Source organism: Rousettus aegyptiacus, unplaced genomic scaffold (assembly GCF_014176215.1).
Source record: "Rousettus aegyptiacus isolate mRouAeg1 unplaced genomic scaffold, mRouAeg1.p scaffold_m13_p_3, whole genome shotgun sequence".
Taxonomy (NCBI): domain Eukaryota; kingdom Metazoa; phylum Chordata; class Mammalia; order Chiroptera; family Pteropodidae; genus Rousettus; species Rousettus aegyptiacus.
This window is the reverse complement of record NW_023416306.1, coordinates 42,294,066-42,318,212: the sequence shown is the minus strand read 5'-3', so window position 1 is coordinate 42,318,212 and position 24,147 is coordinate 42,294,066. Positions and strand designations below refer to the sequence as shown.

General features: G+C 34.0%; 2 pseudogenes; one reads left to right on the top strand and one right to left on the bottom strand.

Moving 5' to 3' along the window:
* Positions 1-4,154: 4,154 nt before the first annotated feature.
* Positions 4,155-4,273, bottom strand: LOC118600760 (annotated as a pseudogene).
* A 19,484-nt stretch (positions 4,274-23,757) lies between these two features.
* Positions 23,758-23,879, top strand: LOC118601001 (annotated as a pseudogene).
* Positions 23,880-24,147: the final 268 nt, after the last annotated feature.

Here is a 24,147-nt window from a genome sequence, read left to right as displayed (position 1 = left end):
TTGATTGTGTGGCCTTAGAAAATATACAATCTTCCTGAGCCAATATTTCTTCAATTATTCCTTGAAAGGTGGAATCTAAATTAAGTCTAACCCACTGCTAGTGACATAATTAACAGCTGACAACATTTCCACCTTGAATTTTATTAAGAGATACCTTCCTTAGAAAGAACATGCAAATAAATAAAGGAGATGATAAAAGGGCAGTAGTGAACATCAGTACTTTTGTTTGTGAAGTTTAGTTAGTTAAGCGTTAAGTATTATATTTGGTCCTAAGGAGTATACTTTTCAACTCTTTCCATCTATGAGTCATGTTTAGCTGCTGAAGAATGACTTATTTTCCAGAAAAAAGCAAAACCTTGGAAAAGAAGAGTTTCAAATGTCCCTTCTTAGTTTTATATTTCTTCATATGCTACTAGTTTGAATATGATTCTTATTCTGTTCTACTTATTTTTTAAAAAACAACTTGGATGCTGATATTTTTCCAGATATGCACATATTTTTGGTACTGCAGTCCATTAGTTATTTGCCATTGTTTGAATTGCCTACAAACTGTAAAATTTGTTTCCCTTTTAATTTCCTCCCCTAACATGGTCAATTTCTACAGTGTTTCATGTGTAAAGAATGGTGTAGAGATTAGAAAAGAATCGCTGCTGAATACAGATAATGACAGTAACTGTATTTTGTTTCCTAAGTACTCCAAGACAAGATATGACTTCCTTGTAATCTCATAATTTATTTTAAAACATAATATGTACAAAAGTTGTGGACATACAGTTTTCTTTAGTTTTATTTATAAATAGTAACTATAATAGTTCATTACGTTAAAGAAGACAATATATTATGTTAGTTCCTTACGTAGTTTTGTGGTACCTCAGTTAAAATCCAGAATCCACCATTTACTTCTGGTTCTCAGTTTTCTCATCAATAAAAAGTGTATAAAAATAATAACATTTACTCATATTGATGTAAGAATTTAAAAAAAAAAGATTAATGCAAGTAAAGCTCTTAGAAAATTGCCTGGCATTTATTACGCGCTCTAGATATGTTAAATACTTTTATTCTAAAGTCCCATAGTATTTTTCTGTACCTTTCAAAATGCATGGGTATTTCTGCTTTCTATTTTAGTTATTTTTATAAAGTTCGAATTGTGAAATTAATAAACAGAAACCTCAAATTAGAGTTGGGAAAGCCTATAAGGGAAGCTCTCACACCCTACCACTCATTGTCAATTACCCAAAGCAGGAAGACACATACTTTCCTCCTCTAACAGGAAGATGATTTTCTACTTTACTACTCCATCAGGAAGAAGGAGGATCTTCTCCTTCTGGCAACTACTCAGCCAATGAAAGACTGTTACAACTTCAGAGAAAGTCCACTACACTTAAAACTCCCGGGTTCTTCCGATTAACTTTTTGTTTACAACAGCCCGTCTGAACTATCCCTTCCTCTATGAAAGAACAGTTTATCTCTTTTATTCTCTGGGCTTACACATGGGTCACCATTAGATCGCATGAACCGAAGTGCAATTCTTTGTTGTTCCCAAATAAACCCATTATGCTGGCGAAATATCTGGCTGTCTATTTGTTTAAGGTCAACAATATCATCTTTACTAAATCTTAAAAAGGGAAAATTTCAAATTAAGTTCATATTTTCCACATGATTTCTATCTACTACCACAATAATTCATAACGGGTATGGAATAAATATGTATTGAATAAGGATGGATTTTTTAAATGATTTTTTTATTTTTTAATTTTAGTTAACATACAATATTATATTAGTTTTAGGTGTACAACAATGATTAGACATTTATATAACTTCTGAAGTGATCACCCTGATAAATCTAGTACCATATACATAGTTATAATAATATCATTGACTCCATTCCCTATGTTCTATTTTACATCCCCCATGACTATTTTGAAACCACCACTTTGTACTTATTTTTTTAATTGATTTTTTAAAATTAGTTTCAGGTATACAGTACATTGGTTAGACATTTATATTGTTAGTAAAATGATCCCCCCAACTGCTCCCTCCCTTCCCTGACGTTTTAATGCTAGTTGCATGCCTTATGTCGTGCTCCCCATACCTGTGACTATCCATCAGCTACTAATTTGTACTTCTTTAACTCTTCACCCCATTTTACCATCCTTCCAACCGCCCTCCCATCTGGTACTCATCAAAATGTTCTCTGTATCTATGAGTTTGTTTCTGTTTTGTTTGTTCATTTGTTTTGTTCCTTACAGTCTACATATAAGTAGAATCATATAGTGTCAGAACTGAGGCCGAGCGGCTCGATAACGTCAACTACACCAGTTGTCAGTGTCAGGGGTATTGCTGACCTGACCCAGAAGGTTCGATGATGTGAGTCCCAGTTGGACAAATGCATAAAAAGCAGACGTGAGGATGAAACGGCAGGCACCAACTTTATTGTGCGGAGCGGAGCACAATTCTTTTGTGAAGTGCAGTTTTACTGGGGAGTGCAGTCTATTGCACGGGGCACTTCTGCACCGCTTTCTTGTCTCCCCTTCTGCTCTCAAGGGGACTGCATGGCTCCTCACATAGCAGAGTACAAAAGGGGCATTCAGCCACACACGCATGATACAATAAGCTGAAGTATGTTTATATATTTTCTAAGTCTTGGGTCCTATTCCTAGCCACGGGCCTTGGATCACAGTAAGACCATGGATCACAGTCGGACCTTAGTCTAGTCAGCCCTGGAGCCCACATATAGCATTTGTTTTTCTCTGTCTAACTTACTCCACTCAGCACAATAACCTCTAGGTGCATCTACATTATTGCAGATGATAAGATTTCATTCTTTTTTTTTTACAGCTGAGTAATATTCCATTGTATATATGTACCATCTCTTTTTATCTATTCATGTGTTGATGGATATCCAAGTTGCCTCCGTTTCTTGGCTAGTGTAAATAATGCTGAAATTAACATATGGATTCAAATGTCCCTTTGAAGCAGTGTTTTGGGTTTCTTTGGATAAATATCAGAAGTGGGAGAAGGGATGTATTTTTAATGAATATTTGTAAGCTTTATTTGATTGAGGAAATTAATAACTTTGAAATTCTCCATTCCTTGTTTCTAAAATAAAATAATGTTATCATTTTACTAAAAGATGTAATACAAGCTGTAGAGTTTCAATTAGCCCTTGAAAAGCATGGCTATTTTCATAAAGTGTGAATGTTGCCTGAGAATGGAAATTTTAAAAACAGGAACTTAACTGAAAGTTAAGATTATAAAAGAGTAACAGGACTGAGAGATGATTAATCAAATCGCAGTTCTTTACGTGTCATCAAGATGTTATCTACTTTGTACAGACTAAGCACTTGGGACAGAGCATGGCAAAGAAACATTCAATTCCCAGGCTGTTCTTCCTGTGGTTAAACAAAATGAAAGGCAAAAGAAAATAATGATACAAATTTTACGACTAAGATTACACGAGAATCTCTGTATAAAGAATAAAAAGAAAACTGGACTTGTTATGGACTTGCTACATCGCCATGGGAGAGCTGTTTCTTCTTTCCCCATATGTTAGGGAAAAGTTAAATAAAAATTTAAAGTGCTTTTAGACAAGATAATCTGTTAGGTTTTTTATGGACCTAATAAGCTTTAATTATCATCATTATGTTTTCTTTCATTAGAGATGAACTGCTTTTAAATTCTTTTCAGTTATTACATAACCATTAGACTTTGTCAACAAGCAAATAGAGGCATTTCCTAGATGTTTAAAAGAAAAAAAAGTTAGCTTTGATTCTATTATTTGTGCACAACAAGGGACAGTGTTTATAAGTTAGAAGTATGAGGACTTTGCCATATATTTCCACATTGCTCCAAAACACAGTGCTTTGTGGCTAAGAAGGTTTTCTTTCTTTCTTTTTTTTTTCTATTATTTTTCTGACACCCTAAGAAGTTTTACAAGGAGTTGGCGATCTTGAAAAAAAAGATTTTTTTTTTTGACTAATGCAAATGGATCTAAAAGTGTGATAACCTGAGATGACTAAATATTCAGCTGTTCAGCTGGCAAAATCTTAGCCCAGAATTCACATTCTGGTCAAAAAAAGTGAAAGAAAAGGAATTAAAACTTTTACATGTACCTTTTCTTTTCTTTTTTTCTCTTTTCTTTTTTCTTTTTTTCATGCCTACAGCACTTGGTCTTCTTAGATGGTCTCCCATCCAAGTACTAACCAGACCCAACCCTGCTTAGCTTCTGAGATCAGATGGGATCGGGCATGTTCAGGGTGGCATAACTGTAGACCCCTATTTTCTTTGGATTGCTTAATTGACTTGCCAATGTTCAAATAATTAGCTAATATATTTTGATTTGGGGTAAGATTAAAAAATTTAATTTTTCTTTCAAAATAGAAAAGCATCATTTCTCTTCTACTGTAACTACATTTACAAAGTGAATTCCCCAAATCAAAGAGAGGGATGGAAGGATAGAAAACAAAATTTGTTAGTCCACAGATATATCTTTGAAAAAAAATCTCCATAGGATTTTCCAACCTGCTGTGCTTCATTTTAGATTCTAGAGCCATCATTAAGAAAAATCTGCTTTTTCTTTTATCTGTGCCCCATATTATATTTATTCTCCTTTAAGCTACTGTAAGTAATCAAGTCCCCAAACTAAATCCCTTTTAAAATTTCTGTCTTCATTCTTTTTGTAAATATGCTCCTATTCTCCATCCTCCCTGCCTCCCATGAGCAGACTTAATCAAGATAATATGCAAAACATTATTCCTCTATTTACAGCTCTCTAAAACAGAAGTGTTATTTTCAAGTAAAGATAACCTAATGTAAAGGTGAGGGTGTCCAAGAATCACCCTGTGATTGCATAGCTCATCTAGATGTGCTCCCCTAGCCCAATTCTCATTTTGATTTATTTAAGTTTGGAAATAACAGTATTAAATTAGCAAAGACAAGCAATAAGCAAAGCCCTAGAGATGAATTAGCCATTGTTTCTGGTCCGTTAATCTCTTCAATTCTAGAGAATTGTAGCTCACCCAGACCCGAAGATCAAATAAAATGCCTAATTGGGAAAATCCTAAACAAGTGTGTCCTGGGGAGCTTGAATTTATTTGTCACCCGCTCAAACAACTGTGTTGTTTATATAAGTCTTTAAAACCCTGATACTTTTCCGCTACTATATCTTAATCCCTGGTTCTTTATGCTCAGGAGGGCAATTTAGAGTTGTTTTCAATTAACTAGAATGGAAAGGGGCACTTATTCCAAAAACAGATAGCTGTGTTGTGAGTATTTTGCCAAACATGCTGGAGTGGTTTGGATCTATGCGTCGGGTTTGGGACATGCTTTGGCATCTTTCCTTGGAGATAATGGTATCTGCTCTTTGACACTTTTAATACCAGTAATAAATGGTTGAATAGAATCACAATCAAGGACACAGTATGGCAAGGAAGGCTGAGATGTCAAAGTTAACCACAAATGTGAAGTAGAGAGCTGAGGTAATTATCTAGAACAGCAACCCTTATCAAACAATACCTTCATTTAAAATATGCAGATAATATGCAGATAATTGATGTCAGTCTTTTTATTTAACATAGTAAAATAGAATGAAAAACAGTGTGCTGAATTTTGGTCACACAGGGATGGGGGCATTCATTTTCACAACCCTAAAAGCAAACACTTTATATTATATAGAAAAACCAAAGAACTAGAAACCGGAAATCAGCTGACTAGCAGTGAAGTGACTACATACTCTTAATATTTACTTTTCTCAACAATTATTTAAATGAAATAGTTAATGATGCATGGTATTTTATAAGAATTATGTCATTTAAATCCTCACAGTAAACCAGGAGAAGATATCATTATTAGCTTTACTGTATAGATGAACAAATGTTAGCTTCCAAGATGGGTCAGCCAGTAGGACCAGAATTTACTCTGAAATCTGTGTGCTTCTAAAGCCTGTGCTTTCATTGCTAAACTTTTAGTGCTAAACTAGGCTGTTACCGCTAAGGTTGCAGAATTATTAGCAGCGTTTGTTGAAAGGGTAGGTCAAAAAGAGTAGGAGTTAAAAAATATTGCTGAGCCTAAGTTAGAAGTGAGTTATGAGTTAGAACTGAGGATTATATGAAGGAATTCTCTAGTTAGCAATATCTATGCAACAGTGAAAATCCTTAAGTCTTCACTGTATGTTTGCTAAACTTATTAATTGTAGGGCATTTACCTTGAATTCCAGCCCGTCTCCCTATTATCAGGGGTGTTAGTATATTTTGCCTTTGGCTGCAGTTACCATTATTGAAGCAAAATATTAACGTGTTTGGGGAGGCTGGATATGAATCAAGTTAACTTGAGTATTATAACCGACTTCATTCCTCTATTGTTGATCAGTTTTACATTAATTTGTTTTAAAGAAATACTCATTGGAGCAGAACAGACTTTATTTAAGAATGAAGAATAGTGTAAAATATAGGGGTTATGTGGTGATAAACAGACTAATAATTGAGGCAGAGGATTTTTAATATTGTTGCTATATAGGCATGTCCATAGCTGTTTGCCTGGACAATTACATATCAAATGGATCATTTAAAATATTTTAATTTATAATAATCACACTGTTAATTTTAAAAGTGCTGTTTACTTGTATTTCTCATCGCAACCCAAAATTTGTAATTGTGGTGATGAATGTTAACTAGACTTATTGTGGTGATCATTTCACAATACATACAAATTTTGAATCATAATATCGTATGCCTGAAACTGAAAAATGCTATGTATTTAAAAAGTACTGTTTAGCTAACAAAAGAGTTTTAGCTACAGAGTTTTACTTGATTCTTGGGATAGACTTGTGGGTTATAAATTATTATTCCTAGTTTACAAATGAAGAAATAAATACCTACAGAGATGACATGAATAGTTTAGCCATAGCAATGAAATAGATACCAAAAATAAATTTGAGTAAGAGATCAAAACATTGAGATGAGAGAGATTATCAAAACATTAGAATGTGATATTGAGATGTTTTATTTATTCTACTCTACCTTATATATGAAATAATAAAAACTGAGTAGGTTTGAAGCAGGTACATTTTTGTATTTTTAAAGGAGGTGAGGGATATAGAAAGGCAACAATCTTGATAAGGGGCAAAAAATAATACTGACAGCCAGGTTGAAAGTGATGTAAAATTTTTGTCTAGACCAAAAGTTTCTAAGGATGAAGTATTTAAAGAGCTAAAAAAAAACAATTTTTGAGAGGAATTCTAATCAGATTATCCAACCTTAAAAGTGATAAACATTTGGACTTTAAAATATTTACTGGTTCATACATTACTAATTAATTATGTATCAGTGAGCAATAGATGCCTGAAAACTAAACTGTGGTCAACAACTTTAAATTTAAGATATTCTCTCTCCTCTCTCTCTCTCTCTCTCTCTCTCTCTCTCTCTCTCTCTCTCTCTCTCTCTCTCTTTCTCTTTCCACCTCTCCCTACATTCCTCCTTCCTTCCTTCTAAATAGCATAATCTCCACATGTGTTAATTAATAGAAGGTGGTATGAAAGAGCTGTCTCTATCTGATATTGGAAAGCTACTCTTCTGATCCTGAGACCATCCCTATAACAATATACCCTGGCAGTTCACTCAGATCATAGACTAATGCTTCAGCCTTGTGCATACAGAATTAATTATAGCTTGACTTTGTTCCTGTTTTGGTCTGATCATTGTAGCAGGGTGTAGCTGCCATCTGCCTTTTTAGAAGCCTTCTACAAGGGAAGCAATATCATTGGCTATTAATTAATTTTAATAAAATTTAAAAAATTTTTTAAAAAATGTATTGATTACTTTCTCTGTATGAGACACTGCTACAATGAGGCTAGAAACATGAGCAAAATTGAACATAGTCTTCATTCTCATAAACTTTACAGTCAAATGTAGAAGACAGACATTAATCAAATAATATAAAATAAATAAATGTGAAAAATGCTACATTACTAAGTGTTACAAAATATATTATTATATTCTGTAACGTGAAAACATAAGACTGGGGAAATAAATTAGTCTGTAGGGTCTGGAAAAGTTTCTTTGGGAAAGCTACAACCGATGAAGGATGAATAGAAATCTGGTGAAAAAAAGGAAAGAATATCTGAACGATAGGTGCAGTACATTCAATAGAAATGTACATTTTCAGAAAGAAGTATGGCATGCACAGTGACTAGGGAGCACAAAGTGAGGAGGAGAATGATGGAAGCCGAGGATGGAAGGATGGCTAGGTTTCCAACACTGTAAGAATTTGGTTTTTTAATCCCAAATGGCCATTTGCAGATACACTGAGTTCTTATTCTACACAAATGACTTTACTAGGTATGATGGTGAATTATGTGTCAATTTGTCTGGGCCACAGTACCCAGATATTTGGGTAAACATTATTCTGAATATTTCTGTGAAGGTAATTTCTGGATGAGATCACCACTTAAATCAGTGGACTTTTAGTAAAGCAGATTATCTTCCAAAATGTGAGTGGGTCTCATTCAATCAATTGAAGTCCTTAATAAAACAAAGACTGACCTCCATGAACAAAAAGGAATTCTGCCAGTAGACTGTCTTTAAACTTGAGCTGCAACTCTTCCCAGGATTTCCAACCTGCTGGCCTACCCTATAGATTTTGGATTTGTCAAGCCTCCACAATTGTATAAATCAATTCCTTAAAATCTTTCTCTCTCTCTCTCTCTCTCTCTCTCTCTCTCTCTCTCTCTCTCTCTCTCTCTCTCTCTCTCTCTCTCATATATATGACTAATATATAACCTGACTAATGCACTAGGTTATTAGAAATATGGGACACACATATATATTTGGATATTTAAAGAGATATTAAGAACTAATAACAAGACTATAAGGAATATAGTATGGCAATGAGATTAAAACAAATAGCAGGCTGGAGAAATCCCTGGAAGACTTATGAGAATGACAGAGTGCCTAGGTAGACTCGAGTAGTTGATAGAACTTGAGTTGGGTAGGGGTACAGAGAAAGACAGCTCAAATAAGATGAGAGTAATGGTGCAGAAGACGAAATAATTGTGGGATGATTACCAAGCTATTAGTAGACCATCCAGAATGTAGAGGCTCTGATAATAAACAGTCAAACCTTGCTCCCATTCCTGTTGTGTCGAGAGGTGAATCAGAATGCAGAGTTCTCTTTTTTAAGAAGGAAAACACTGCGTGTGGGAAACCTGAATGTGTGGCAACCTCACAGGAGAGGCAAGCTGATAAGATTTTCTTTATGAATTATTCAGAGAGAGAAAATTAAATAACGAGTCCTATAAGGTCTAGTTCTATCAGGATTGCTTTCACCTCACAGGGGGATGCAGAATAAGATGAGTAGCGTAAAAAGAAAGTGAAATAACCAGTCAGCCAAATATAGACAAAGAAACAATTCCTGGACTCACAGCGTGCGGACCGATGCAAGAGGTGCTCCTGAGGGAGCGGTATAGCAAGCCTGCTGTTCGTGGGGATGGGAACCTGCAAGAGCCAACTGCGTTGCCAGAGTCCTTTACTGCTCTTTCTGCAACTAGGTTAATCTTTTGTGTTGTTTCTTTCTTGCTTTCCGGAAAAGAGCTTGGAGAGAATTCTACTGTAGGTAATGTCTGGAAAAAGTTTTCTTTTATGTGCACTGTGGTGCTTGATGCTATAAAACTGGTGAGTTAGCCAACTCTGAAGTAGTCAATTCTGATTTGTCACTCAGTGGGCTCGGTTTACAGAGGCAAAGAACCAAGCTGTCCCATAATGGGGAGGTAGAGAGTGTATTTCTTACAGGCTGCTATAGTTGGGAGTTCATTTGTTCCACTAGTCACAACTGTTCTAAACAACAGATTAGGGAGTTTATGTAACTGACATTTTAACCCTGGGCATTAATTAAAAGTGGCACACTGCAGTCATTGGCAAGTGTGGGTAGAATGAGGTGACAATACTTCTAGAGAGCAAGCTGTGAAAACCTTTTTAAAAACTTTTTTCCTATGTTTATGATGTAGTTAGTTTATTTTAGTGAATCTGATATAATTTGGGGGCAAAAGAAATAGCATCTCTCAAAACAATTGAGTAGCCCCTTACATTTAGTCGCTGAGGACGTAGGGCATGTTTTATCATTATGCAGCTTCATCCAAATGTACATTAAATTTGTCAAATATGCAGATACTGTGTTCAGCAGTCTACCTGCCTTACTTCATGGTTACTTACAATAATTGTATATTTATCCTTTAATGAATTTTACTGAGCACTTATTGTGTCATTTGCTGGGGTACAGCTGTGGACAAAATAGGTGAAATTCCTGCTGTCTTGGAGCTTACATTCCAGTCAGCTAGAGAGACAATAATCAAAAGTAGAGTGTAAGTTCCACAAAGGCACGAGTTTGGGTATGTTTTAACTATTACACATCTCCATCAACCAGAACAGTACCTGAAACATAGTAGATACTCAATAATGTTTGTTAAATAATTGAAAGGTGAGAAAATTGACAATTAGAGAAACTAAGTTACTTGTTTATATATCTCTATGCCTATAAAATACATATGCCTTCTAGTTATCATTGCTTTTTTAATATACGACTTTTCATATATTTGTCTCCAAAAGAGGAAAATTATAATTTTACAGCTCAAGCCTTTCTTCATGTGTGTTCTTGTTCGATATATATATTTTTTGTTATTGTTTATCTTGGGTGTAGCTATCTCACATTTCCATTAAAACCTTTATTCCCAGCTGGTTAAGAAAATTCTAACACCAAATACAATTTCTGATGCACTGACTACATACCACATATTTTTTAGGTGGAGGAGATAAATGTGAACAAAAACGTTTCTTTGCCTTTATTGGAGAGGGGGAAACAGGTAATAAACATATGTGATAAATGACACATTAACGTGTTCAATGAATAAAACAAAATAGGAAAATGTGATAGTGAGACAAGAAGAAGCTGATGGTAAGGAGCTGCTAGCATATGAATTGTGATGAGACTTGAATGATGAAAAATACCCAGCTATGAAAATATATCGTGGAGAACAGTGCAAGAAGAAGAAACAGTGAGGATAGAAAAAGAGTTGGTTTTTAAACAAACGAAAATATTGCCATTTTAAATGGGGCATAGTACCCCATATGGTATATGCAGGGAAATAAAACCAGCAAGGTAGATGAGAAAAAATTTAGAATTTGCAAAAATTTGCAATGGTAAAGCTTTCCATGGCTTTGTGTTGGTGGGTAAAAAGTTCTGAATTACAATTAGAGAAATCACTTTAGCTGCCATTAGGATGGACAGAGTGTCAAACCTGCCATCAGAATGACAAGCAGTAAGAAGGTTGTTTTAATATTTCAGATAAGAGTTAATGGTGAAAATGAGATGCCATCAGAGAAACATTATATTTTGAAGATAAACTAGACAGAATCATTGGTGGGTTGAATGTAGAAGGACGTGAAGAAAGCAACCAAGGATGAATCTAGGTTTGTGGCAGAGTAACTGGCTGGGAGGTGATTCAGTACGATGAAGGTTTGCGAATGGAGTGGTATATAATTGTGTACCAGATGACCGAGAAAAATCAATAGTTTTAGCTATTTTAAGTTTGCAATGGTATTAAGGCTAAATGATTCATATAGCAAAGTAAGCAATAAGCATTAGGTGTATGGAGATGAGTATGAATCTAGAGGCAGGAATGATTTGAGAAATAAACATGTCAAAGTTCGCTGCGTATGTGTAGTATTTGAAACCGTTAGACTAAATGAGATCACTTAGCAGGAGATTATAGATGGAGAAGAGGATAGGAAAAATAGCCCATAAGTATTTCAATGTTTGAAAGCTGGTATAGATGTCAAGGACCCAGAAACTGAAACTGGGAATGTCCAGGGAAGTAGGATGAAAACCTGACAAACTGTTATATTAAGAAAGAAGAGTGGCATTAGAAAATGTCAGTAGGATTTTTCTATTTTAACAAAAGGAAGGATATGTGAGACTGTCAGGTAGGTTAGAGTTATTAGTGAAAATAAATAAAGGAGTTATTGAATTTTCTCAATGAGGGGTGTGGTTAGGTCATTCATTGCCTCACAGGAGCAATGGATTGAATAGAGATCTAAGTTTCATTATTCTGAGTCATACTGTAGCACAGAGCTAAACTCCATCACTGAATTATCTTCTTGACTTATGCATTCACTGATTTATTTATTTAATAGTTAATCATTAATATAATGCTGTCTTGTCATGGAAATATATATCCCTAGATAGCACAAATTCTACAGGAGGAAGCTCAAATAGTGAGAACTTACCATAATAAGTTAAGGGAAAAATATCTAAAATGTATTATTTAGTATTATTAATATCATTAGATTTTACTGAGTGCCTACCATAGTCTAGGGACTGTCCAAACAATAGCCCCTGTTTATTTAATTCAGTCAACAATGCCATTTGTTATCTACTTTTTACAAATGGGGGGTTAGGAGGTAATTTGCTCAGTGTCACTCAGTTGGCACACACTCAAAACACAAAGTGCTCTGTTCAAAAAAGGGGGCTATTTCTATTCTCAGAGGATATTAGGGAAAGTCTTTAGGAGATAATGGCCTTTGATTTCATCCTTGTAATATAGATATATTTGGAATAAGAAAGGGACAACATGAGCATAGGTGAAGGTGATTTTCAGAGGGCATTATATAAAATGATGAAATAATTATTTTGGCTGGGTTGTAAGTAGGGAAAGGCATGTGTTAAAGATGCAGCATGCATATTAAGGTCCAAATGCATATCACATTTAACATAAAAAATCTCTGCTAGGAAATAAGAAAAATGAAGTAAATCATGAGCTGTGCAGCAACATAACATTTTTAGAAATCCTAATCTATATATTTTTATTTTTTTTCTCCAGCTGCTTTTTCTACCCTTTTCCATTCCTTGCTTTCAAGCACTTGGCTCAATTTTCAAAATCTTAAGTCCTAGAACAAAGTAGGGAAAGGATTTGGGGAATGGATAATGTGTCTCATTTGGTCATGAAAGAACAATAACTTTTCCTAGATAAAGAATAAATTCCTCCCAAGCTGAGTAAAGAAAGGAGGAGAAGCAGGGAGAGGAAATATACATATGAAACTGACAAGTGTGTCTGGAACATGCCATGATCCCAAACTGGAAATCCTATCTCCATCAGAGGTTCCAGGGGGCAGGACCCAGCAGAAGATTAGGGGAAACCTACTAGGAAGAGTCAAATGTGGCCAAACAAACAAATAATAAACAGAGAGGTGACACTGGATCTAAAAGATTCTGTTAGTTTTGAGGCAGGACATCATGACATAGTGTGGGGTGATAGGGGACACAATATCGAGATGCATTTGCCTCTTACAAGCCCAAATAACTTTCAAGAGAGGACTTGGAAAGGGGAAGAGGTGAGAAGATGGAGAGATGAAAGTCAAGAAAGACTGATAATGAAGTTTCTTACATGCCTAGCATTATGGTTAGGCAGAGCTTGAACATAAATTAAGTTATAGACAATCGAGTTACAGAAAATAAAGCTATATTTCTTGAACATCCAAATTTGTTAACTAATTCATGTCAGCTGTTTCAAATGATTCAGGCTGTATTAGTTAGGCTAGGCTAGTGTTGGATGTGGAAGAGATAAATTCAGAAATCTCAGTGGCTTAACATAATAAACATATATTTTCTCTCTGATTAGAATCTGACATGGTTGAGCAGCTGGAGAAAGCATACTAGTTTTTATTTGCTCCAGCCTGGAAAATACATAGATTAGTTTCATTCACTTATCCTTATCCTGCATTAGTCATATAGCCTCAGACTAACTGTAAGAGGGAACAGAGACAGTGAGAAATATAAAGTAGCGCACAGGTATTTGGTGAGCGCCAACCATTTATCACCTACAGACTCATGCAGTTAGACAAAGGAGAAATTCTATTTTGCCTTCTGCGTTGCAAATAGTTCATTTTTTTTCAGGTAAGTGTTATTTTTATTCCTGTGGCAGAAGGCTTCTTGATTCCATGATTCTTGCTTCACAGGGTGTTTGTTCCCCAAAGTTCATTTGTATGTTTAAGGCAATGTTTTAATTCCCTTCCCTCTTCTCTGTGTTCTTTTTTTGGTAGAAAAGTTATGACCAATGAAACAAGATTGTTTGATTAAAAAAAAATTTATCAATTGCATTTGAAAGTTGGTATTAAAATTTTCAATCCAGAACTATTTAATAATCGTCCCAAAAATCCAATGGCATATTGTTTTTAGTCTGTCATTTGTCTCAACAATTGAATTGAATTGCATCATATCTTCAACAGTTTGATTTCTGAGAACTTATGGCTATTATAAAATGCCCTTGCAAGGAATGTACTAATTTAACCTATAGGTGTCACTTAGGATTATTCCCTGAGGAGTAAAGCAAGGATCATTCTAGAGCCTGTAAAACATAGGGAATTGTCTTGGTATCAGCAATCTATTTTCATACTGTGCAAATATCCTCTCTAACTACAGAAGAATACAAAAGAATATCAGAAATTCCCTTAATGCTGGATTCTCCCTCTGTGTTGAGAATTTCATCTTGTTAAACTCAATTGACATTAAATTTAAGCTTCTCAATCAAAGAGAGTGTTACACCCTAGGGAACAGGATATTGTAAGAATCACATCTTACAGTTAACCCTAATAAGGGTTAAGTTTCTAACTGATTTGTTAGTGACTCTATTCAATGACCTGGACTGATATCTTTTTAAAATCTTGGTTCTTATTCTATAATATAGATTCTTATTCTAGCATATAATATAGGGAGAATACGGTATTAATTTGTTGATTTGGTAGCAGAATTCTTCCCCAATGATGCAAATGTATGTAAATGAACATCTGAATTCTGCTCTTAACATACTGCTATTTCAGACTTGAGTTATAAAAAAGAGAGAGAGAATTAAAGAAAGAAAAACAAGTTAAGGTTATAGATTGCTATATTTTTTCTTAATTGATGGTGTAAGTTATTACACTTTTGGTTTAAAAATATCTAAGTTAACTACTAAATAATTTGTCATTTATCATATTAGATAATTTGGCATATAGGTTTGGATGGCTTATTTTGCTGTATGCTACTGATAAATCTATAAACACAGCAACTGTCACCATCTTTCTAATTCATTTTCCATATGCTGAGTGTTTTGTTTTGTTTTGTTTCTAAATATTTGTCTAGTACAGTTTTGCCTGGCTAAATTAAGCTTGTTTGAGTATTAAGTATTTTAGGAACAGAAGAAAAAGGTATTTATAAGGGATATCAGCTTAAACGTCTTTAAATCATAAGCGTCACTCTTTGGCAACACAGAATTATTACATCTTTTTGTGTAGTGATCAGGCATTGAGTTGAAGAACGAATGTTAACTGGAATAATGCCTAAAACTGGGAAATTGACTCAGGTTGTTTTATTCTTTTGACATGTGTCAGTAAACTTAGTTTCATTGATATTCTTCAGCATTGAATTTGACTGAGGAGTAAGATATATGGAAATGATTTTTTTTTTTTTCCAAATCAGTTTGCCATCTGATCGACTTTATATTACTTAGCTGAGATTTCACATTAAACAGATGTTCATCTGCTGTCTGGCTCACTCTGACATTAAGAGCACTTTTTCAACTCGTAGATGGTCTACTATACTTTCTTATCACTGAGGACTGCAGTTTTAAATATTTATCATTTAAGCAGCTCCATTCATTTATGTGATAGATCAACCTTTCTTGTTTGGGATTATTTTTTGAAGGGGGGTTACCTGTGTTAGACTTGTCGTGTTGTGAAACAATTTAAAAACTTCGTTATGATTTTTTCCATTCAGTTTAATACTGACACATTTTTAAGAAAACAAATGGGTTGGAATAATAGGTTTCTATTTCTACTGTCTACTGGCATCTACCACAATGTTTGAAACATATCGAACATTTTTTTTTCCCTGCAAATAAAATTTAAAGCTCCAACCTGGTGATGGGTCAACTAAACTCCATGAAATATGGTCAACATCATGTAAGTATCTTCTTTCATATATAACTGCCAACTTACTGATATTTTACATATTCTTACTGGATAGCTTTCTGTTTCTATCATAGTTTTCAAAATGCGTTTTATTTTTGATTGATTTAAATCATGTATTTTATGATTGAGAAATGAAAGTTTTATTGGTGTGGCCAATGGCTGCAATTTGGCTTTTATCTAGATTTTGTTATTTTGTTAAGATTCTGTGGTTTGGTTATGCTTTTCTATCTTCTGTATTCTTATTTCTGTCAAGGGCTGCATTTTTCTGAATTTTGAAACTTTTTTTGAATTGCGAAACTTTTGAGTCATGTTTCAACACCACTTATATATTGTCAAACCTCAAGTTTTCTTTACTCGACTATTGTGCTGCTACAATGGAAAAGAAAAATAAGAGGAAATAAAATAAAACAGGTTTAGAGCATCTAAAACTTCCAGATTAGTTTGAGAGATTTCTTTGTTTTCTTTAAATTATGAATTTAGCATCTGTAAATGGTTCACTTTATTTGTCAATGTTGATGAATTTCTTTAACATTTCCGAATCTGATTTTTTTTTAAAAGGTAAATCCAGCGACTTGCATCCCTTAAATTCTTTCAAATAGCAAAGAGTTATTCTTTAGGAAGCATAATATATGGAAAGATCGAAGGCATAGAAGAAAGACAACTTTAAATCTTAACTCCATCGTCTACCATGTAATAATCTTAAAACATTACCTATCTCGAATTTTAGATTCCCAATCTCTATTTAGAGATAATAATAATAATGTCTGTTTTTCAGGGTTATAGGAAGGTTTAAATTAGAAAATATATAGGTGCTCCATAATTGTTTCCTCCACTCTTCTCCAACATATTCCTTTCTCTTTCTAATCTCTTTTGTGTAATAATTTTTATTTAGGTTTTTTTTTTTTTTTTTTTTTTTTTTTTTTTTTTTTTTTATCTACAGGCAAAAAGTTTTAGTGTTAAGCTGATAATGTTTAATAACTTCTTCAGGGGAAAATAGTTCTTATTTGTAATGTTTATTTGTAATGTTTAGTAATTTCTGTTGTATAAATACTCTCACCAAAGCTGACTAAGAGCAACCAATGTGATATCACTGAAGGATGAATTGGAAAGAGATACACAATCCTCTCCTGCAAACTGGTGGGAGTGGGCCTCAGCATACCACTAACATTTAATACATAAGGCTGGTTCCTCTATTCTTTCTCTACTGCCTACTTAAGAACTGACATGTTTACTACATTGAGATTTCTAAACCACCAGTAGGATGCCTATTCATTTATTTGATTTTCTTTAGATTCTTCATCAGCATTTTGTTGTTTTGAACACTTAAGTCCTCTTTGGGTTTTGTTAGATTTATATTTATTTCAATTTTTTAGAATATTGTAAATGGTACTTTTAATGTCCACATGTTCATTGCTATCATACATAAATACAATTGATTTTTATATGTTTATCTTGCCTTTTATGAAGTTGTTAAATTCACTTATTGGAGTGTTTTTGTTTTCTTTGTGATTATCTATGTAGACAAATATATCATCTGAAACTAGGCACAGTTTAATTATTCCAATGATTCCTCTTAGATCTGTATATCTTTTATTTCCTCGTCTAGAGGTTTTAGCTCTATATTCAATAACACAATGAGAGCAGACATTTTTACCTTGTTTCTAATCAGAAAGGATGCATTCGGTCTTTAATCATTAAGTATAATGTTATTTGTAGGTTTTTGTACGTTGGTCTTTATCAAATTGAAAAATTAACCTGTTTCTATTTTTTCAGAGTTTTTATCATGCATGAGTGTTGAATTTTGTCCAGTGCTTTTCCTGCATCAATCGACATAATTAATGATTATTCTTTTACTGTCTGTTAATAAGGTGAATAATAATAATTAATTTTGGAATATTGAACTAGCCTTGCATGTTTGAAATAAGCCCCACTTGGTCATGATGTATAATTCATTTTATATATTGTTGAATTCTATTTGCTAATATTTTATTAAGGGTTTTTACATTTATATTATTGGAGGATATGCCTCTATAGTTCTATTTTTTTACTGTCTTTGATTTTGAAACCAAAGTAATACTGCCTTCAGAAAAAGAATAAGGAAGTTTTCCCTCTCATTCTGTTTTCTAGGACCAATGTGTAGAATTGGTGTTACTTCTTTATTAAGTACTCCAAGAGCTGTATAAATGAGTTATCAATTATAATTTTAATCAATATATTATAAATATTGTTATATTTATTGACAGTGCACATGTCGAAAAGAATATTTGATGAAGAAAGCAGTTAGTATCCAGGGCGTTTCATCTATGAACCCTGTCTGTATACCTGAGATAGATTTACACAAGGGTTTAAGGGTTTGCAACAAAAGGATAAATAGCATTTCCTAACTTTTGTATTCATTTTAAAGGCTTAAAACATTTCTTGACCAGTAATAACAGGTGTTTACGGTGGGTGGGTGCTTTTAGCTCAAAAACACCACTGTCGATAGAGTGAGTGGTGTCCTGGATAAATGAAGCTTAATTTTTTGGTGGAGGGTAGAGTATTCGCTACATCTTTGAATTCTACAATGCCCTTTTGCTTATATTTTACTCCTATTCTTCAGATCTTGCTTCCTTATTTCTCATCAGCAATAAACGTCCAGGATACCCTCCACCCCTTTCCAAGCTACCTCTTTCTCTTTCAAAAGAGGTAACTTTCCCAAGATTGCCATGTCTATTTGTACATATGTTCAAACCCTTTCTCCCCACTGTCCAGATCTCAGATGTATTCTCATGCAGTGTTTCCAGACAGAGACTGGGAAGGAATTCTTTTCCGAGGATAGTCTTGTTTGTGTTCTATGTCTGCTTGCAGCCTGATGCTTTCTCCTGTGCCTGGTCCATCTCTACCTGTCTCTCTGCTCTGATATAGACTCCAAATCTGGCTCTGCTTGCTTTACATACTTTCTTCCACTTACATGTAAATAGCATATCTAATGTTCCTTGTCTCCTATTTATGATATAGATATTGGTTGTGGGTAGTTTTACTTACTTTTAAAAAATATATATAGTTTTTGGAGAATGTGTGCTATCTCTTCTAACTACCTACCTCTTACTCATCTTTTGTGTCTGCAGATAAATACTACTTTTGTAAAGATTCCTTCTCTGTCTTCTTGTGTACTCCCAGAGCACTGATCACAGCACTTACCATACTGTACTGTAACCACCCTTTAACTTCTCTGTAATCTACTTCAAACAGCTCCGAAGAGAGTTTCTCATGGTCATTCTTTCATCCTCTCTGTCCAATACAGGGATCAACAGCTATTAGACCTTCAATAACTATTTCTTGAGTGAATGCCTGTATTATTTTTCAGTGAGGAATCAAGAGTAGGGCAGTCTGTCTCTGGTGCAGACAATAAGTGATGCATGTTTGCAGATAATTTTAACCTAATAATAAAACCAACAGAAAAGTTGGTCTACTCTTTATTATCATCATATGCCAATATTTGTATATAATGTTATGATAAAATACTTCTCTCTGTTGGGGCAGATGACTTTTTCTCTGTGATGCGTCACCGTTATTTCCATAGTCACAAAAAGAGATATGTTTTGTTATAGCTCTCAGCCTTCTGCCATATCCTTTCCAAGTGTCATTTTCTTCTAGAAAATTATCAGAAAGAAGAGAATTTATTTTATATTTCTTCTAGGGTACACATGAAATATTAGCTCACAATCCTCTGGTGCTTCCTCACTGCTTTCAGCCTCACTATGACAAGCCCGCTTTGTTGTTAGTTACCTCCTACTACTCCTGGATTCAATCACTTCAGTAAAGGAGAGGTATATGAGGTGTGTCACACCTCCCTTTACTTCTGACCAAAACTACCTTAAGGTTTCCCTAAGCTTAGCTAAACTTTAGGAAGATTCCTCCTGACTCCAGGGACCCAGTCTCTTTTTTTCTTACAACATTTACTTAAAACAAACAAACAAAAACTTTGCCATTGTAAATTCCATTTCTGCCCCTTTGAGAGGTAAATCTTCTAAAATCCAGAACTGTTTTTTTCTCAAGGACCTGGGAGCCATTCCTCTGAAATGCAATCATCAAGAAAGCTAGCTCCCTTGTGTGTTTGCCAGTCTCTGGGGGAGGGTAGGACTCTAACTTCAATAAGCAGAGATTAGCAAACATTAATGGCCTAATCGCATTGATCACCCTGCCAGCTAATGTCCTCCAGCATTTTTCCATTTGCTCATCCCAGTGCTTCAAAATTCTCCCCACTTCTGATTCAATTTAATCTCTCTTTGCTGTTATATACAATAGTCTTTTCCCCCGTTACAATAGTCTTGAATAAAGTCTTCCTTGCCTGTTTAACCAGTTCAGTGCAATTTTTCTTTTACGCTTCTCTATTTTTTCTCTGCAAAAACACAATTAAACACAATTTGAGTTTAATAAAATCTAAACTTCAATAAACAAAAGCACAATATAGGACTTTCTCAATAATTTAAGAGAAAGGCATCTTTATAACTCTATAGAAGTGTCCACTCACAGGCATATTTCACTTTATAACTTTACTCTCCTGGGTTCAGGTATACATTTAAAAAACAAAAGTGAAATAACAACAACAAACAACAAACAACAATCAATCCCCCACCCCTTCATGTATTGCCCTGAGCTTTATGGTTGTTATTATCTTCCTTTTGTGAAACTTTACCCTTTAGCCTCTTTATAAGCAACCCTGCTCCTTTCCCATAACCACTGTTAGTGGTTCTCCAAGTTGGAGTGAGTATTCATTCAGTCAACAGTGCTCTGGAACCCTAGGGTGTAAGCACATGTCCTGAAACAATCCAGGGTAGTTGTGAGCAATCCAAGTCAACATCTCTTAGAGTTTTCACTACCAGCATGAGTTCCAGGCATGCTTATTTATTCTTCAAGTATATACAAGGTAACTGCTGAATCTTACACTCAAAAACATTTCCCAAGTGACAAACATTTATTCTCAGAGACAGTGCATTCTAAATCCACAAAGAAGAAGAGAAATATATTCCTAATTGCCCCCATGATTTACAAGGCTGCCATTTTCAAAATGAAGTCAGATCGCATCATCATACAGAACATTGTTAATTCTTTTCCTTTTTTTTCCTGTATCAGAAGCATTTTGCTTCTGTGTAAGAAAGAGATACATCCTGGAGTCAAATAGCAATTCCCTTTGCTACACAAAGAACTGAATGCAGTTTTGGCAGACTATTTGTAATGCCTGGATTCAATTTTTAGTTAATGGCCATTCTTGACACTTTTTTGGAGGGAGAAAAATGTTTATTATTTTAGCTAAAATAAAACAAGAAATGATTGGGTAAGAATTAAGCAGACATTTATCTATTTTTTTTTTCTTATTTTAATCATGAGTTTCGAAATAATGTTACTAGATTTTACCTAAGGTTTATTGTTATGCCTATTTATTTCTGTAACTTTCTTAATGCTTATTACATGATTTTAGGTCCCTCACACATCAGGGCCTGAGATTGTTAGGAAAATGGTATTTTACCAAAAACATTCCAATAATATCTGTTAACCACACTGTTTTCCAATGTCTTTGCAGATTTTTATATTGTTATAGACATGGCATTATAATCATACCTATTGTCACTATGCTATAGTGACTTTGGGATTACAAAAACTGACTTTGGAGAAGAACAGTCTTATTTTCAAGAAACAGATATCTTCCTAGAATTCACTATTTATAATTTATTCTGTGTATTTTGATTTTTATAATAACAATTAATGGACACTGGTAAATGGACTAAACAAATATAAATCAACGATCAATATTTTTATGACTTTGTTTATACAGAGAGAAAGCATTATAATATCAGTATCATCCAATTAGTACACTTAATTTTTTTCTTTTCAATTAAAATAAATATTCAATATTACTTTCTTTTAGTTTCAGGTGTACAGCATAGTGGTTAGATATTTCTATAATTTACAAAGTAACCTCCCTGATTAGTCTAGTACCCACCTAGCACTATGTATAGTTATTATACTATTACTGACTATATTCCCTATGCTATACCTTACATCCCTGTGACTATTTTGTAACTACCAATTTGTACCTCTTAATACTTTTACTTTTTCCACCCAGCCCCTAAACCTCCTCTGGCATCTGACAACCATCAATTTGTTCTTTGTATCTATGAGTCTGTTTCTGTTTTGTTTGTTCATTTATTTTGTTCTTTAAATTCCACATATAAATGAGATCATGTGGTACTTGCCTTTTTCTGTGTGACATAATTCATTTAGCATAAAAACGTCCAGGTCGATCTATGTTGTTGCAAATGGTAAGATTTCATACTTATTTATGGCTAAGTAATACTCCATTATATATATGCATCGCATCTTCTTTATCCAAGAGTCTATTGATGGGGATTTAGGTTGCTTCCAGATCTTGGCTCTTGTAAATAATGCTGCAGTGAACATAGGGGTGCATATGCTTTTTTAAATTAGTGTTTTGGATTTCTTCAAATAAGTACCCAGTAGTAGATTTTCTGGGTCATAAAGGAGTTCCATTTTTAATTTTTTGAGTAATGTCCATAATGTTTTCCATAGTGGCTGTACCTATTTGTAATCCCACCAACATTGCATGAGGGTTCCCATTTCTGCACATCCTCACCAACATTTGTTTATTAATTTATTGATTATAGCCATTCTGACAGGTGTAAGGTGACATCTCTTTGTGGTTTTAATCTCCATTTCTCTATGATTAGTAATGTTGAACATCTTTTCATATGTCTATTGGCCATCTCTCTATCTTCTTTGGAGAAATGTAGATTCAGGTACACTATCCATTTTTTAATTGTATTGTTTGTTTTTTTTGATGTTGACTTGCACGTGTTATTTATAAATTTGGGATATTAACCTCTTTTGGGTTGTATCATTGACTAACATCTTCTCCCATTCAGTAGGTTGTCTTTTCATTTTTTTGATGGCTTCCTTTGCTGTGCAAAAATGTTCTAGTTCTATATAGTCTCATTTTTATTGTTGTTTTTGTTTGTCTGCTTCCCTGTCTGAGAAGATATATCAGAAAAAGTATTACTAAGAACAATGTCAGAGAGTTTACTATCTATATTTTCTTCTAGGAGTTTTCTGGTCTTACGTTTGAATCTTTGATCCATTTTGAGTTTATTCTTATATAAGGTATAAGAAGGCGATCCAGTTTTATCGTTTTGCATAAATATGTCCAGTTTTCCCAAAAGCATTTATTGAACTGATTGTTTTTATCCCATTGTATATTTTTGCCTCCTTTATCATAGATTAAACAACCATATAGATGTGTTTTTTTTTCTGGGGTTTCTATCTATTCCATTAATCTTTGTCTCTGTTTTTATACCAGTACCATGCTGTCTTGATTACTATATCCTTGTAATATAGTTGATATAAGGTAGCATGATATCTCCAACTTCTATTCTTTCTCAAGATTGCTGTGGTTATTTGTGGTCTTTTATGTTTCTATATAAATTTTGGGATTATTTGTTCTTGTTTTGCAAAAAATGCCATTGACATTTGATAAAGATTTCATTGAATCTATACATTGCTTGGGTAGTATGAACATTTTAATGATGTCGATTATTCTTATTGATAGCACAGTTTATGCTTCCATTTGTTTGTATCTTCTTCAATTTCTTTCTTTCAATGACTTAAAATTTTCCAAGTATAGGTCTTTTACCTCCTTGGTAAAATTTATTCCTAGGCATTTTGTTCATTTTTCTTCTTGATAATTCATTATTGATGTATAAAAATGCAACCAGTCTATGGCCATGCCACCCTGAACAACAAGCCTGATCCCATCCGATGTCGGAAGCTAAGCAGGGTCGGGCCTGGTTAGTACTTGGATGGGAGACCACCTAGGAAGACCAGGTGCTGTGGGTGTAAATAAATAAAAAATAAGGCATTGTAAACTGACAAGTTCCTTGTAATCTGTGAGGTCAACCAAGGGTTGCCTTGCCTAAAAAAAAAAAGAAAATGCAACCGATTTTTGAATATTAGTTTTGTGTCCTGCTAATTTACTAAATTCACTTATCAGTTTAATAGTTTCTTGGTGAAATCTTTAGGGTTCCCTATATATAGTATCATATCATTTGCAAATAATGAGTTTTACTTTTTCCCTTTCAATTTAGATGCCTTTTCTCAGATTTTT